Raw genomic sequence first — 19042 nt, 5'->3', positions numbered from 1 at the left:
CTTAAATTTGAGTTGACGCTCTGTAACTTCGATTTCTTGCCAACGTTTTTTACGGACTTTTGGAAAAGGTAACATTTGGGTTTGCTAAAATGCCATTTTCAGTTTCATATAATCACGATATAAGAGCTAACATGCAGAAAGGGACTAAAAATCTTTTTTTTTTTATCATTTTGATTTTTTTTTTGCATGTTTATTATAAACATTCACCATGTGCATCAATTTTGAAGAAATTTATTAAAAATGGACATGAAATTTACATTTTCATGCAAAAAGGACTTAATCCGCCCTTGCTCAATCTTCATAAATCAATATTTTCATTTCACCCAAATATTTTTCCATTTAGTAAGTTTTGTTCCTATGTTTGAAAATCATAAATATACGTATGTTATAAAAATGACAGTTTAAAATATCCAGCAGATTTCTTTTATTTTTTATTTGAATTGTTATATATATTTTGAATTTAGTCCCTTTTGCATGAAAAGTCAAGAGGGCTAATAGATCTACAGACGGTTCGACATTAATATAATAGTTCTTCCCCCCTCCACCACCCATCCTATTGTCAGCTTAGATGTTAAAATGGTGGTTTACTGATCTGTTTACTACTTACATGTATAAGTTTTGCCTGACATAGCAAGAACTTGAAATTAGTTTTTATGCAAAAGAGACTAAATCAATAAAGAAATATATAAATGTAAAAGAATCATATGAAATAAGAGACACAGGGGCGGCGATCCTGAGGGGCCGGGGGCACAGTGCCCCCTACATTTTGAAGCCTTGAAAAAGCATCCTTTCTTTACGCAAGGAAAATGTCCCTTACGAACGTATAATGTACCCCTTTCACCCGTTTTAGGTGTTACAAAGTGCCCTTTCTCGTATGAGGAGGACTCGTTTTAGGTGTTACCAAGTGCCCCTTCTCGTATAAGTGCCCCGGATAAGTGCCAATTTTTACAAAAAAGTGTCCCCTCTCGAACGTGTTCTGTGCCCCTTTCACTTGAGAAGGACCCGTTTCATTCCTTTAGCATGTGCCCCTTTGCCTTCTTATAGATGTTCTTTCTCGTATCAATTACCCTTTTTACCTAAGAAACGTATCCCTCACAAACGTGCTCTGTGACCCTTTCACCTATATGAAGGACCCGTTTTATGCATTAACGAGTACTGTTTTGAAACAAGAAAACAATATTCTTATTTTTATATGTTACTACCAATAAGATGAATTACAAAAAGTCCCGTAGATTACCTTGGATATCAAAATCCATATACTTCGGTCAATAAATCGGAAAAATAATCTGTATTATAAATATAAATCAAAAGGAACGCAAAAAACCCAAAGCAATATACACATCCTATTAAAACACTTTAACTAAAATTATTTGTATTGAAAAGAAAAAATACTTTGAAAATAAACTACAAATACATAAACATGATATGCGAAACACTTGGAAATTCTCAAGCAAGCTATGAATGTCTCAGAAATATAGATGTTATATCGGAAATTAGATCTAACGACGAGATCATTCAACAGCCTGTTTGCATTGCTAATATATTTAATGACCATTTTTCATCGATCGGAAATAACATCGCGAAGAATATAGCGCCCTCAAACAAACATTTTGCCGAATTTCTTGGCAAGATGAGGCTTGTGAGGGCGGTAACAAAGACTCTGTGTGCCGTTCAAAATAGTAAAGAGAAACGGGGACAACAAACACCCTTGCGGAGCCCCTACATTTAAAATTTTCTCACCTTCACGAACAGCTATTGATCTGTTTGTCATAAAATCATCTATCGAAAGAGATTGATGAAGATTAACATGCATAATATTGTGTAATACCTTAACCAGATACTGTGGTATGGTTGTTTTGAATGCTGACGAGAAGTTAATGAACAAAACTCTGGCATAATGTCATTGCCTCTTCCAAATGTTTACAAAATGTGTGTGTTAAGAATGGAAGAGCATCTACAACACTTCTGTTCCTTTTATATGCAAATTGGAGGGGGTCATGATACTCTATACAGTGCCTTATTGAGACTTTCTTCATCAATAATTGTTCAAAGCACTTCATGATTATATAGAAGTCGGTGCAACAGGTCCGACACTTGGTTTTTACTTTTTAGGAATTGAAATGATCTTAGCCCTTTTTCCAGAGATCTGGAACATGTGAGGTACCGGGTGAGGTATCAAGAGACCACTGAAACAAAAGACAGAGAATTGGGGCCAGTTGTTGTGAGCATATTTTAAAAAGTCTGCCAGATATGCTATCAGGACCCATGCATAGACTTAGTTGATATGTGCAAAATGGGTTAATGGGAAAGAGGCAAGAGGTGTAGGTGAAAGTACCATTTACCAGATTCATCTTGACTGTCTCCATAACCATTCTAAACATCAACAAGTATTATTTCACTTACGCATTCCTCCAGACTCCGAACAGGAGAGTTTCTCTCAAAACGACAATACAACTCATTTAAGTTCTGAACAAACTTTTTAAAAAGGTGACACGACATTTGCTCCGGCGACAATTGCTCGGGCTATATTTCGTCTAAGTTATATAGGGTATATTAAATAGGGTTGCAATAGGGTTTATGTTAGGTTTAAGATAGGGTATAGTGTTCAATCCACGGTTGAAGTTGATCGTTCCATTAGTGTGTTAATAATAATAATATAAAAATTTATAAAGCGCTTTATACGAAAGTTTCAAAGCGCTAAGTGTTGAATTTACAGCAGAGCAATTGTCGCTGAAAATTATTTTTCCGTGTTAAGTTATAGTTTATTTACGTTTACCATTCATTTACGGAATCCATAATATTTTGAAACGGACATGGATATCTTGTTTAGACGTACTATGAACATAAGAGGTGTTATCGTCTGCGTGGTTATAGTAATACTACAGAGCTTGAACCAAATCATCGATAAATATCAAGAACAGGAAAGGTCCAAGAACGGACACTTGCGGTATTCCTAACGGCACAGATTACTCATCTGAGAGAGTGGCTCGTATAGCGACTCTTTACATTCTTTTATTAGATAAGAATAAAACACATAAACCATTTATCTGAACAGCCAATGGGACGTATCAATGCTTTGGGTCAACGTAAACACACATATAATTCCCCATGCCCCCCCCCCCCCCAGTGTATTAACCATAATCTTATCATTGAGGGGCACCAAAATGACGTGACTAAGACGTGTGGGTGCCCATTTGATCTTAAGGTTAGGGACGCCCTATTGATGATCAACTTTTTTCAAGTTCTAAGGGGTCATGTATTCGAGCTGTCATTATTTTGTTTAGTGAGATATGCATAAAGTTCATGATTACTAAAAGTGCCTAAAATGTCTCGTTTTCAGATCTTAATCTCCTAAAATGTTAACTCATGCTAAAATGCTCATATAATTTTAAATAAACTAACATGCTTATTCTCTTCATGATATTGAAATAGTTATGTCAAACAGTGATTAATGTGGATTTTCTGAAAAGTATTTTGAAAAATCAGCTTGCGCTTCATGCTCGCCTTATTTATTTAGTGAGATACGGATCCTGTTCATGATTTAAAAAAGTAATTGAAATTACCAGTTTTTAGGTCTTCATGTAAAAATAATCAACTCGCTCTTCGCATCCGTATTCACTGATTGATGAGATCACGCATCCTCTTCATTACTTCCTACATTTTCTTAATGTCTACATTTTAGGGCTGAATATCAAAAGATTCAGTTCGCGCTTCACGCTAATCGTTTAAGTGAGATCCGCATCCTGTTGATGATAACAGTCAAGTCTTTCGAATGTGCCCTTCCAGGTATAAATACATAAAGTATTTCAAAAAAATCAGCTCGTGCTTCACGCCTGCATCATTCCTTACGAAATATCTAATATTACTGTAAGAATAAAGCAAGAACATGCACCTTAACTATAGTCTTTAGGGCTACCCCCCCCCCCCTCGTGCAGCCGATCGGAGACAATGCTGAATCCGCCCCTAAAACACTATTCATTTATTTCATTTCATGGTTTTATTTCAATTAAAACAATCATATACATACTTCAGCTAAAAGGTTGAAATGTATATGCATTTACAAAGGTATAACCATTTCACAATACATGCAGCATAAAACAATAATGTAATAATGATAAAACTTATGGTACATTAATAAAAATTCAGTATACAATATGAAATTATAGTGAAAGGTGCAGTGCAGCATTTATTTAGGAGATTGATAACATTAGGTATTGTACTATATGTTTAAAACGGGAGGTCCTGCATTATTGCGGAGAATCATGCCAACAACATTTCTTTCCGGTAACATATACATATACTGCAAAATCATAACAATTGTTCACGCCTATCTTTTAGTGTATCCAGTTTACATCGTTTTAAGGCATCTTCATAATTTAAATAACTTTTGCCTTGGATAATTTTACAAACTTTTTTTGGATTCTTTTTTCTTTATTTGTACATGGTCTAAAGTTGAACTTCCGTTAACAGGCACACAATATTGTAAGACAAGGCGGATATATCCGATTTTGAATTTAAGTCAGAAATTGGTAATTTATATTTTGTCACTAATCTAAACATATAGAGCTTTTGATTGCACTTTTTTAACATTTCATTTATATGAAAGTCCCATTTTGAATTATGTTGGATACAAACTCCTAAGATCTTTAAAGGATCAACGTACGGCAGTTCTGGTTTTCCAATATGCAAAAACTGGCAAAAGGGTGCATTTTTTCAGTTAATATGTTCATTGTTATTTACTTATTAGGATTTAGCTTCATATGTTGACTGTCAGTCAATTCTAAAACCATCTAATACATTTTTTAATATTGATTTTTTTTTCAAGTACAGTTAGGTCATCAACGTATTCAAAATATGGCAACATTGTTTTTGACAAGCATCATTAAACATAATAAAAAATAAAATGGGTCCTAATTTCGTACCTTGGGGCACTCCGGCATGGGTGGTTACATATTCTGAAAATTTGTTCTGGTATTTTACACACTGATATCCTATTTCTAAAAAAAAAAATAATCCAATCAATAATAAACGGCCTAACTCTTAGATTAATTATTTTTTAACTAAAATATTGTGGTCCAATTTGTCAAACGCTTTGGAAAAATCAATACATAATAATTGATATAGATTTGGGTTTCTCACAATTTTCTAAAATACTTTGTAATGATTTGATAAGATAATGCGATGTTGATAATCCAGGAATGTTACCACACTGGTTAAAATCAATACAATGAGAAACATCTTCCAAAAGCCATTTTGGCAATAAAAGACGGATAAAAGTTTAGTTCAGTTAAAGTATAGCAATATTCCTATTCACCTTGAATACATGTATATATAAATAAGAATAGTTACATTATTATGTAAAAATGTTACCTTTTTCATTGTATTTTATACACGTTTAAGAACAGTTGGTCTATCACTCATGTCTGGACCCCCCCCCCCCCTTCCCTCGGAAATAAAAGATCATGTTAGCATGTTTTGGTGCATGTATTCTTTTTTTTTATGAGAGCGCCGTTAAAAAACCAATCAACAACAACAAAAACACGGCGCTAACTCGCCAAAACTTGGTCCAGCTGTGTACAAAAAATGCTGCCAACCGAAAATATAGCTGAGGTCAAATTCACATAAAAGAAAATATTTTTCTTTAAATCACTAATTTGCATCAATAAAAATTGACAAGTAAAACAAAAGAAGAAATTAAGGTCCGTTGCCCCCCCCCCCCACATCCCCAAACACCGGATCTACCCCAGGCCTGTTGATAACACCATGGACCTATTACAAACAATTTGTTAATATTGCTGTTATATACCATGTATACAGTCAGTCGGCAGGTCCCAAGAAAGTGGCTTCTTTCATCCAAGTGATATTCATGACTTGAGATGTTTTGCATATTTAATGAACTTGATGCGGACCAAAACACTTCTTTTCATTCGGTCATTGCTGCTCTAATTGTGCATCAAATTTCATGATTTTGATATCATTGTAAAGAAGAAGAATCATTCTTTCAGGTCATGTGTTTGAATTTATTCGTAGATTTTGTAATATAGGTTAAAATTTTGATCTAAAATATGCTACAAAATAATTATTTTCACCTGACGAAAGCTGCTATTTTCACACTTTATTTTTGTTTGAACCCAAATGATTTTTAAATCATGATAAATCTGAATATGTGTGCTTTAAAATGGTATAGGTTTCAAAATAAGAATTGGTTTAATCGGGTCAAGATCACACTTTTCATTGGCCAAGTACATAAAGCAGCTTGAAAACAAGAATACTGTACTCTGATTGGTCAAAGAGACCACACACTGGCTAATTCCAACGGTTCCAGTGCCTGGGTTCATGGGAAAGTCACACTTCCCATGTGGTAATCTCCTCAAATTTCCCGCGTCTGTTGTTCTGTGAACCTTATCCAGCCAATCAGAACTCTGGATTTCATGCAAGTACAAAATTTCAGAAATCTCGTCTTGTACCTTGGTGGGAAAAGTGTGATCTTGACCCGATTAAAAGGTGCCGCATATCAAAAGTGGCATTGTGAGAAAGTACAGAAGTTCAGCTTTATGGTGATATATATATCACTGAGTCTCAAAATAAATTTTTTTTGCACAATTTGCAAAAGAACACAGAGGAAGAAAATTCAGTTTTGAGGCACATTTTCAGGCCAGAAATTTACTTATTTATCAAAATATTGTATACAAAATAAATGACCAATATGAAAGAATAACATTTACTCTATCTGATGTTGCAATAATATTTCATTTAACTTGAGGTTAAAACAGGTATATTCTTAGAGAAAGAAATTCTCACGAATCACGAGATTTTGCAAGGAGGAGGATTCAGCCACGAGATGATTTGTATGAATCTGGCCTTTTTGCTCATTAGAATAGGGACCTGCGGTCTGACTGTAGACGACCGGTGCAGGTTTTGGTCCGACTCCTCTCGTCTTGCCGAACTTCCACAAGTGAAGTAGCGCCATCACATGTTTTCATCAAAGCAGATTATCTGTAAGAAACAGGGAAATGGTTAGATACATTTACCTAAATGAAGCTTATATACGTTTGAAGAATTATGAATAGCTTACTTCCTTCATCCAGTTTTTGGGGCATAGTAATTTGATGCAAAGTCAGATTTTTCATAATCATCCAGGTTATTTCTTTTTCTTCTTGAATTGATTATATCATTCGGTTCCTGATAATAATCCATAAAAACATTTGCATTTTTCCCCAAAACATTCAAACTGATCACATTTGGTTGTTTCATTGAGTCCGTTCTTTTTTTATTGAGGAGAGTTGTTATGAACAATCCCATAAACACTTTAGAACTCATATGCACATTCATAACGTAATTGTTGCTGCAACCAGCGCATGATTATTTCATCATTTTATCAAATACAAATTGAGATTGCACAATCAATATATTTACTCTCAAATTATAACGATGTCACTAGACGTGCTAAATAACATATTTGGCAGGAATTTATATCTTTTATTCATAAATCAATAATAAATTAACATATCAGGCTATATAATAAAAAAAGATATAAATTAATACATTTTAACTGTGACAATCGAAGAGATAAATAAAACTGACAAAGACTGATAATTATATATTATACATAAATCATGTTAAATAATATGTAGGGTATAATACAGGTGTCAGCTAATATAAGCAGAAAACTGCTTGAAGCAGTAGCATCCAACACTAAAATATAAGGATTACTAAATATATATATATATATATTTTTTTTTTAAATCATGAATTATGATTCAAATCATAATCCGGAGTGCCATAGGTTACTAACCGCAACCGGTCAGATTTTATTTTGAATCCATGAAATTTGTAGTCATGTTAATTGGCTGTTATATTATTGAAGGAACTTCGCTATATGATTGTCAGTTGCTGCTTGAAGAAATTGATGAACAAGTTTATAAAGTTGAGCTGAAAAATAAATAAGATTTTTAAAAAATATTTATTATTGAAGTAATAAACCCATTAGTGATGAATATGTCAGCAGCAATAAAATTGTCTTGAACTTTATCTTGTCCTATGACATGACATTAAATGAAGAGCATATATATTAAATTAATTGTTGGAGTAACGATTAATTATTGCGTCGGGAAACTATGATGAAATATTCATTAATAGAACATACTAATAAACGTAGCATGGAAAATGCATGTCATCCTCTGAAGAAAGCACTCGATAAATTAGTTTTTTCCAAAGTGAGTTTTTGCCATTGTATCTCTATTTTACATGAGCATGACAAAAAGGACTTTGGACTGTAGTATTATCAGTGACTATACTGCATGTGATTGATCACAATGCGTCACAATGAATAAATAAAGTATACGTATATATATATAATACAGCAGTACATTATAAGGCATAAATTGATAAAATCTTCAGGAATCTAACTATTTTACTCATTTACATTTGGTGAAACAAAGATTGATTAAAAGCCTATATACATTGTCATTTCAATTACATGGACCACATCCAATGGAAGAAGATAAAATCAATTGAAGTAAGTAACGTTATCATATTCTTGAAAGTGAAATACACATGTCTATCCCTATCAGTATAACTTAGTTTGTAATTAGTTATGTACTTTTCTCTGACATATTTCGATATATCATGGTTTAATACACTAGAATTTGGACTTCAAGTTTCGCAAACCGCAAAATAGATTTTGATAAAAAGAGGGTTCACTCTGTGTTATATTTAGAAAATAAAATCCCCCCAAAAAATATATCGTATAATAATATGAAGTCTAAACATAATGTATCGGTGTTCTGCTCGTATTGGGTGTAGTTTGTGTGTAATCACTGACCCCTTATTGGATAACTGTATATAATTATGGACATTTAGAATTATTCTGCCACTACAATTTTGATTAGGAATTTTTGAAAGTCTGAAGTAACATTATTGTATAAACAATTAGTGATTGTGAGAAGGGTTTTTGTTCGAATATTTAGTACTTGGTTTTCATTTTTCATTATTTTTTTAAGGAGGGGCAAAACTGCGCGTAAAACTCAAGTAGGCCTATTTCATTTTGAACTTTTGAATATTCCGTTGTTCTTGCTTTTTGTGTTTTTTTCCCCTTTTTCACGATTCATGACGGGCCGATACTCGTTGATTTATCTCTCTTTTTTTAAGATCAGGGGCCCATAACACACATCTTAGCAGTCTTCGTAGAACATGCTTTAATGATTGATTTGTATTGACTACGTAATCATGAAGTTCAAGCGTACGATAAATCGCAAAACCTCTTTACGGTGCTGTGCCATCTGCTGTGATTATGTAATCATGGAATGTGCAGTTACCCTGAATATAGGGAAAAGTCGGAAATGGAATTGTTCAAAATTGCATTGTTTTCTAATTAGGTCTATTACATTTGTTACGACAAGCATGATAGTGCAGCGAAAGTGGAAATCCTTATCCGTATCCACACCAGTGGCGTACAGAGGGGGGGGGGGGGGGGCTTGGGGAGCTCCCCCCCCCCAATAAAATATAAAAATAAACACGACCAAGAAAAAAAAGCGAAAAGGAAAGAGAGAAGGGAGAAATATGATATCATTTTCTGAATATTATGTAAAAGTTTTGCTTGCTCGCTCGCAACGTTTTAAAAAGATTTTACGCGATGTGCCATATGGAGCCCCCTCATTTTTTTTTATTTTTTGCTCATTACTCCACTGATACACACGTACCACCAAAACCGACTCCGGGTAGATGAAACTATTTGGAATGTCTACAGCGGTCGGTTTCATTGGAAAGACTGCAACGTAATGACTGTTTTTAATGGTTTTGATTGTTTATCATTGCACACACCCACTAACCTTTTATCAACGATTCCCCAACTGTGACGCGCCAAACAAAGCTCAAAGTCAAAGTTGACGTAATAATACATGTATTGTAGGTTCACTTCATGATGACGTTAGAAGTATATTTTGCATTGCTATTGTGTGTATTTTCGTATTACATATGTAATAATGATTTACTCCCATTATGCCCATGATCTTGATTCATTTAGTGATTAATTAGACTATGATTACTGAACATAAAAAGGGCGTTTTCGAGGTCGTTTAAAGCTCAACTCCTTTCAGAAAGGAGGTTCATCTGAATCTTAATGCAGACCCACCCAAGCGGCCGAACAAGTCAAAACCAAAACAAAAATCATTCGGATGAAAAAGGCATTTCATGTTTTTTTTTAATAGGTTTTACTCATCGAACTATACAAATATGAATATGAGATAGGCGGTGCCTACGAAAAGTTAATTTTCTTTACACGAATGGAAATAATGACGATAATTCTAAGGTCCTGAAGGAACCATGATGTTTTCCTTTATTATAAAAATCTTGATTAGTGGCTGGGTGTTCATAATCATTATGACAACATTAAAAGAGGCTCACGGTTCGTCATGCTTGTGTTCAGTCTCGATTCCTAAAATATATCTTCTAATAACAAATTTTCTGTGTACTCCTTCAGTCCAAAATGACATATCGAGGAGCGTTATGGTTGGTTCTTTAGTTTTTGATGGAGGTCTCATCGAAAAAATTCATTCATTCATTCTTTCATTAGAATGTAAGATCAAAGCAATGACGGATCTAAGGGGTTAGGGATTTTACCCCTCCCCCCTTGGGCTCCCTAAAAAGAGGGGGAAGTCAAACTCCATCACAACCCCCCCCCCCTCCTTCCCTGCTTACGAGGGTCGTGCAAGCAGAATATTGGCTCATCTCTGGGAGGGGGTTATAACAGGTGTGGACCAAGAAAAGAGCAGAACTCAAAATGTCTTCATTGGGAGGGATAACTTTGTTTTTCTTTTGCTTGTCAATTTCGGTTCAGGAGACCAAAATCCCTTCATTTTTAAGTGATAACCTTTTTTAAACCCCTTCTTAGCTAAAAGGCTGGACTCGCCACTGCATCTTTTCATATACCTTCCATTACCTAATTTTAGGAAACGTACCTATTTTGATCATGCTGGCATTTGTATACTGAGTATTGTTCAATTTTCAACATTTATGTGCCCCCCTCCCCCCCCCCCAGGACACCTTGTCACGACCCGTCGGCGTGCTGAATTATCCGATTGCAAAACCATGAACTCTTTATAACAAAAGTACATACAATTAAAGGACCTTTTTAACCCCTCCCCCTCCACAAAAAGGTGTTGATCAATCCTATACATTGAATCGGCTGAGACATATGTAAAATTAAGTGCAAGGTTGGATTGTGATAATATTACGACAGTCCTATAAAATTCATATAATTGAACGTTTAAATATAGGTTTTTCCGTCCAATTTCATCAAAGTTGGACTTCAATTACTAAATGGGCGTTCAAGCTCGAACGAATTTTGTCAGCTCCCTGCACCCATGGTTCATTTTCATTATTCAGCATTCAATTAGCTTTTATACCGTTCTTGTAGAAATTCAATATAGGGATAAATTCGTTCTAATTAATGAAAATTGTCATTTGATGTCGCGCCATCATGCAGAATGGTCGTTCAATTTCGCCCTCGATACCATTTTCAATTTCATCTAAAGGAGCATACAAAAAAATAATATGACATGTTTCCGTGTTGATTTTCCATCACCTCATATTACCTTTTTTTTTAAATATATTTTTTTTGTGTTGTCGATAACTGAATATCATTATTTCTGATAATGTATTCAGGATATGGTTATAAATGTTTGTTTTCGTATGTGGGTGACTTACGGTGGTTTTTTTTTTCTTGTTTCTTTATCTTCCTTTTCTTTTTTTTTAATTGATTGGGTTTGATTGGCCACAGTCGTGTATAATTACTAAATAGTTTTGAACGTGGAACAACCCCCCCCCCCAAAAAAAAAAAAAAATATATATATATATATCAACGAGCTCTTGCTTCGAAGATGGTTTGTCAGAGGAAATATAAATTTCGGTAATTGGTAAAGATCAAACACTTTCTTCGGCTCTTTTGCATGTTTGTAATCATCGCATGCCAACAAAATTAAATTGAAAACATTATTAGACTTGTTAAATGTTGATCTCAAATATCATTCAAATTCGTCCCAAGCTGTTTTATTACATTATTAAATCCGATGAAATTTTGACGAAGTTGGACGGGAAAGCCAATATTTAGCATCAGACACTAAAGTTTTACGTCATCATGAAACCAAAACATTGCGGAAGCAATTGCATTGTACTTTGTTCCGCTCTGAAGCCTGCTTTGACAAGTCGATGGCTGTAACCAAGGCTTCACAAAAAAACAAACATATTCCATGTGTCAAGATATATATGTTCCATTGAAAATGGATATCACGTCGAATTCTCAGGATTTAGGGGAAAGAAACGGGTATGTCCTTTTCAACTTTCTTTTTTTTGGTTTGCTTGTTTGTTTTTGGTTTTCGAATTCAGTATCATTTTCTTTGGTGTGTGAATCATCGGAAAATTGTCGGAACTTTGAACTATTCTCTTGGTGTCATTGTCATTATAATAGTGACTGAGGTTTCATGAGTATTATATGGTTGCATTGGGTATCATGACATACATTTCTGCACTTTCAATTTAAAAAATTGGCTTATTTTCTCTTTATTCTTTCTTCATTATTTTATGTACTATCATTATAATGTTATTATTATTGTCGTTGTTTTTGTTTGAAATGCTTTTGCTATTGATATTTTTTATTTTTATTTTATCATAATCACATTTATTTGTTGTTTTTATGCTTTATTACTTATTTATGGTTGCTTATGACTGATAATGCTGTTATCGTTCATATAATCATGTATGATTATAACGATGTTAACGTTGTTATAATCCTAATACTGATTACTATAGTATTCATATTGAAATTGTCTCTTTCGAAATTAATTTGCATTATTGTATTATCGTTCTTGATACCATACCCACTGTTAACAACGTTCATTTCATAGAATGCGTTCGTCTATTTTGTAAGCAAATACTAGAAATGAGCCACTTACATTTGTTACTGTTAGTGTAAATTCACATAACTATTGTAAAACAATAACTTACTCCCATTTGATGGTTTATCAATTTATTGATTATTTATTATCGCGTCTATTTGAATTTATGAATATAATGAAATTATATTCAACTACGATGCTTTTCAAGTGTATCAATAAGTAATTATTATGATCAACATTTTTATTCTCAATATGTAAATTACATTTGTAAAACCAATCAGAAATCCGGCAGAAATCAACCCATTCACATTTTGTTATGATTTGTGTTCTCCGTGGAATTTAATACGGAAGTAGGATTATGACAGCGGCATCGTGATACATATATAATTTCTATATGGATATTAATTAAGCTTTAATATCCTTCTTGTTCGTGAAATACCATTTTATGTTTTTGTTAGATACGTGTGTTTAATTATGTGATTGGTGCTAGTGGATGAATACACCCCGAATACACACAATGTTTTTGTTGTAAACCGGTCGACTATTACCGCATCGTATAAAACGACAAAAGCCATATTATATACTTAAATGTATGTCTTCAAAATACAATCGAACAGTTAGGCTACGTACTTACCATGTTCAATTGCGTATATCCGACAATACATTAAATCCATTTTATAGCCAAACTCAACATGATCAACTAGATAAATCCAGAAGTGAATCTGCGCGAGGAAAAAAGGTGTCACATTTCCACACAGAAATCTAGAGCAGAAACGGACAAGCATTACCGTGCACGTAGCGAGCGCAAGCTATTGGGAAAATGCATGCTGAAGGAGACTGCGCGGTTCCATGTAGTGAGGCCCAGTGCAGTGCCAAGTGCAGTTCGATTCGTGGGGAATCCCCTAAAATAGACTAAGCTCTTCAGACTCGGCAGAACATTTCGAATAAAATGCGACTGTCGGTTGCATTACCAACTCCTTAATTTTGAAATTATGACATATATCATATTCAAGTTTTACATTACATATGTGATATAATTGAAGTATAACCAATAATGTTTTCAGGTTGATTTTATGTGATATGAAACCTGTTATATCAATTGGGTCTGAATAGCTAAACTATGGAAATTCAGATCGACCAATGAGAGCGAGCTTGTTATTGTTTGAAATAACATGCAATTGAATTTGATAGGAAATTTATGGATTTTAATTTTCGCCGGGAAATTCAATCATCGAATATTTACTGGTACGGTAATTATGATATATTTCTCATTGTTGCTATCTTAATTTTTAGACAGGCCTTATCTATTTGGGGATATGTTTGAATTTTATTTCATGTCGCTCTACAAAATTCCCTAATCAGTTTTGGAATAGTAGTCTAGTAGACCGCTGCACACATGCTCAATCTGTGGACAGAGTAGATCATAGAGTTGTAAATACACTCGAACGTACATGGACCCTACCACAAATGGATAGACTAATTACGCACATGCTCAATCTGATGGAAGTTCATCGAATATTTCTAATGTATGATGGACTTTTAATAGAACAGTAAAGGATGATTGAAAACAATACTATCTTTAGCACTAGCGTACAGATGGGAGAGGGGTGAAAAATGATATTATTTTCTGAATATTTATGTCAAAATCTATCACAAACTAAAAGTGTAGAAAATTTTGTTTGCTCGCTCCGCTCGCTTGCAGCTTTTTATAAATTTTATGCGATGTGTCATATCTAACCCCTAATTTTTTTTCCGAATTTGATATACAGCCCTACCATTCCAGGGGCCGCGGAATGGATTTCAAAGAGTTTGGGGACGGGCTGGGGGCACTTAAAAAACACAGATTGTCTTTTTTACCATTCTGTACACGATTATTGAAAAACAAAGTGGGGGCTGAATCCCTGCCTCCCCCCCCCCCGTTCCCACCCCCTGCATTTGGGTATTTTGTTTAATTCTTTCCATGAAAGCCTGAGATACACGTATAAACTCCCCTGATAGCGTTACATAATTATGTTGCATCATGTTGCATCGGGTGTATGTTTTTTATGTTGTACAATTTGAATTTGAATATGGAAATAAATGAATTGAATTGAATAGAATGAATTGAATTGAATAATAAAGCATATCATATTGATAATCAATTAAAATGTACGCCCTCTCTAAGCTATGTGATTGTTAAAAAGTAGCATAAAAAATATCTATCTCCGAGTCCCGAATTAAGAGAGTGTATACTGTGCGTCAGTTGGTTGAGGGAAGTGGTATAATGAGCCAGAGATTGACGCGGGCACAACAAAGTTTGGGATCTGTGACAAAATTTCTTAAAAGCTCCGAGCGAGTGAAGCGAGCGAGTAATTTCTAACTTTTTAAATCGGGTTGCACCCAAAGGCTGCCTTCATTGCGCACCTGGTGAAAAGAGCGATGACCCTATTTTTATTTTATCTTATTGATTATTTTATTGGGGGCGGAGGGCCTTGTCCAAATTTCGGGAGACGAAATTTCATCCATTTTGGACTGATTTTTTTCTTTAAAATTTTCAGACTGATTCATAACCAAAAATATCCCCATATCGCATTCAATTAATAGGATTATGATGATTTTACAAGTACCATGGGAAATCAAACCAGAATTATTTTTGGATGAACACTAGAAATATTTCATATTTTACATTATATAATGAGATACTTTCACAGAGCAGGCTTCAAATTAAAAACTCATTCCTTAATAATGTATAGTGGTGGGGGAGTGTTCTCAGTCAGAGGAACGTGCACTGGGTTCGAATCCTATATAGCCATGGCGCGTTTTCCTTCAGCAAGAGGTGAATGGAAAGCCAGAGTGTTAGTGCACCATTGAATTGGAAACCTGATAATTGGCGTCTCATAAACATGCTATAGGATATAATAATATTATTATTATTTTGATTTTTATATGCTATGTAACTACAAAAATATTTATTAGGAGACTGCACTCTACAAGCTCCGCTTTTTTAGCAGCCTAGCTCCTCCATTTCCAACCGGATATGTAATAATCTTGAATATAATTTTTGTACAGGGATACTTGAAATATGTTTTGTTATTTTCATATGTCAAAAAAAATATAGTAATATTATTATTATTATCATTATTTGTATTGTTTGGTTAAACAGAAAATCTTTTCTTGCATGGAAACACAAAAGAATTTTATCAAAAATTTATCATGTTGTCATGCCAGGTGGGTGTTTCATAAAGCTGTTCGTAAGAGCGACTTTAAGAACGACTGGTGATCCTTTCTTGTGGTAAATGGTATATTGAATTGGCGATGGTTTAGCGCGTAAGCGCATACATTCGTATTTCCGAAGCTTCGTTATTCCGAAGGTTCGTATTTCCGAAGGTTCGTAATTCCGAAGGTTCGTTAGTCCGAAAACGAAATGAGGTTCATAATTCCGAAGGTTCGTTAGTCCGAAAAAGAAGTGAGGTTCGTAATTCCGAAGGTTCGTTAGTCCGAAAACTGAATGATTAACTAACCTTATTTCGTTTTCGGACTAACGAACCTTCGGAACAACGAACCTTATTTCGTTTTCGGATTAACGAACCTTCGGAACAACGAACCTTATTTCGTTTTCGGATTAACGAACCTTCGGAACATCGAACCTTATTTCGTTTTCGGATTATCGAACCTTCGGAATAACGCCACAAATGTTCAGATTAACGAACCCTTTTACGTTTTCGGATTAACAAACATCGAGGTATAGGCAATTTGCGTGTTTCGGAATTACGAACCTTCGGAATAAAGAACCTTCGGAATTACGAAGTGTAACCGCGCGTAAGAAGGGTTCATCAGTCGCTCTTAACTTACGAACAGCTTTATGTAACGGCCCCCTGTGGCATCTTTCTAGCAATGCGGTTGGTCAAAAATGACTTTTCTTCAAAAGTTTCACCTATATATTGAATTTGTTCGTAAATTCATTTAGTCGATTTGAATTTATTAAATGACTTATTTTGAATTTGAGTTTGTTTTCACTTCTGCTTTCAAGCAAAAAAGGGATATCGACACTTTACAAGCATTGTCTTTAGTGGACCCCCCCCCCCATTTCATTTCCATATGCTCTATTTTATACGGCTTTTCTTTAAAATGTCAATGTATGAATTATATTTCTTTATGTTTGGAAGGAAATTAAATGAAGAATTGATCCATCTCGTTCAATCGGAGAATATTAAGATTGTTAGGCCTACACTGTTAAAAAAACACGATTTTACAGAAAAAAGAGAAGGTTTTGCAGAAAGCAATAACGGAATCATTCTGTAAATTCATAAAACAGGAATTTTCTGCAATTTAACAGAACAGGTATGTTTAAAAACGGGGAAAGTGTATTTTATTAAAGGAAATTTGTAAGGTTCCATACACCAAATACCAATTTTCAGTAATTTTACAAATAATTATATAATGTATAAGATTACGCAATCTGGTAAGATTACAGGTGTTCTCGATCGAGACTCTGCTGCGGGAACTTCTTTTATAGATTTTCTAACAGTGTACAATATAATGCATGGACTTCATAATAAAAAAAACATGTTTATGGACAAAAGTATATAGGAAACGCCATCGTGAGTAGTCTTATATAAGGTTAGTTTCGAAGCGAGTGCATCTGATTGGCTATGAGTGAATTCCATATATTTGTGTATGTAAATCCTGTCGAGCTATTCAAAATCATTTTGTGCCAGTTTTCATTGTTTATGTCATCCGCAACGTCATGGTAATACATTGATGACGCATGGTTGCGTAAACATTCACGGCTGATTGTGCATGGATTGCGAAATAACGGATGGGATGGAAAAGTACCCATCTTTCTATTCGGAAATGCAATCAATATAATCGTTAATTAGGAAAAGGTTTCACAACGCAGCAGTATATTAAGAACAACAAAATGACGCAGTGAAAGTCCCGCTAGCCTTCCAATAAAACGACATTATTGCAGTCAATAAGGAACCTACAGTATTTTATAACAGGTTTCCGTGATTAAAAATAGCATATAATTATAGTTCACAACTTCCCAATAGACGGCACATCCGTAAAGGCCACATTTGTGAGAAGATTGTATACATTTTGTATTTTGTATCTGTAAAAATCAGTATAATTAGGCCATATATATTATACAGGAACTAAGGAGAGTAAATGACAAGCATAATAGTAATACAGAAACTGTATAGAAATCGATTACTCACTTACGGATATGATGACAACTGAGCTTTCTCTTATTTTGCACCACCGAGTTATCTTTTTAAAAATCGTGAGATGACGTCTATATTCATGACCATGAAAGAAAGGCAGACAATGCTCTTATCGCGGTATTTTTTGACAAATGCGACCCCGCATTCATACACAAAGCTACTCCCACGATTATTTCTCCCACCAATGATAACAAGGTTACTATATTTGGTCATAGTCTTATTCAATGTGACTATATTTGGTGAGCTATGAATTCTAACATTACGTTGGTTTACCCCCCCCCCCACATCCGTCCTAGATCTATTTCGTAAAGTATACATAAGAGACAAAAGAGGTGAACATTCCCTCCCACTGGGCGTTGTGGCGTGCGCCCGTAATCCAAGCCGTGGGGAAGTAAAGTTACAAATTGATGCAGAGGTTCGAGGTTCGAGTCCTGGTCACGTCTTTGGGTTGGTGACGTTAAAGGTCGCTCCCAGACGTAAATAATCATATCTGATTGATACACGTCTGACAAAACTCAAAATACATACATACATCCCCCCCACACACACACACGCACACACCTCCCCGCCCCTTGAATTCTTGTTTCTCCACGATTATGCATAAAGGCATGAAACATTATGGTTAAAAAAGGGAAAAGCTTGAAAGCTTTTTTTAACATCAGTTTTCATTTAACGTTTCACAATGCCATCATTGTCATTACCTTTATTAACGTGCTAGGAAAGTTATTTTAACCCACTACCATGACGACCTAGCTGACGTCACGAGTCACATCGCCTATTAGCGAACGGAGAACCATTATCGCTTAGTGATAAATATCATAAGTAACACATCTTTTTGGACGTGTACAATGCGGAGTGATCTGTGACCTTTTGCGTCGGTCACTCATACAGAAGAGATCATCATATACGGGATCACATATATGAGGCCTGACATAATTATATGGT

The 19042-nt window shown here is 34.6% G+C and overlaps 1 long non-coding RNA gene across 1 annotated transcript; it reads right to left on the bottom strand.

Annotated features, from left to right (window-relative positions):
• Positions 1-4160: 4160 nt before the first annotated feature.
• Positions 4161-13895, bottom strand: LOC135153505 (uncharacterized). The gene is made up of 2 exons (XR_010292886.1): positions 13528-13895; positions 4161-6996 (listed from the first exon to the last, which is right to left on the bottom strand). It is a non-coding gene; the product is annotated as an uncharacterized LOC135153505 (long non-coding RNA).
• Between the last annotated feature and the right edge of the window lie 5147 nt (positions 13896-19042).

Source organism: Lytechinus pictus, chromosome 3, assembly GCF_037042905.1.
Source record: "Lytechinus pictus isolate F3 Inbred chromosome 3, Lp3.0, whole genome shotgun sequence".
NCBI classification, from domain to species: domain Eukaryota; kingdom Metazoa; phylum Echinodermata; class Echinoidea; order Temnopleuroida; family Toxopneustidae; genus Lytechinus; species Lytechinus pictus.
This window is presented reverse-complemented; position numbering and strand designations above follow the sequence as displayed.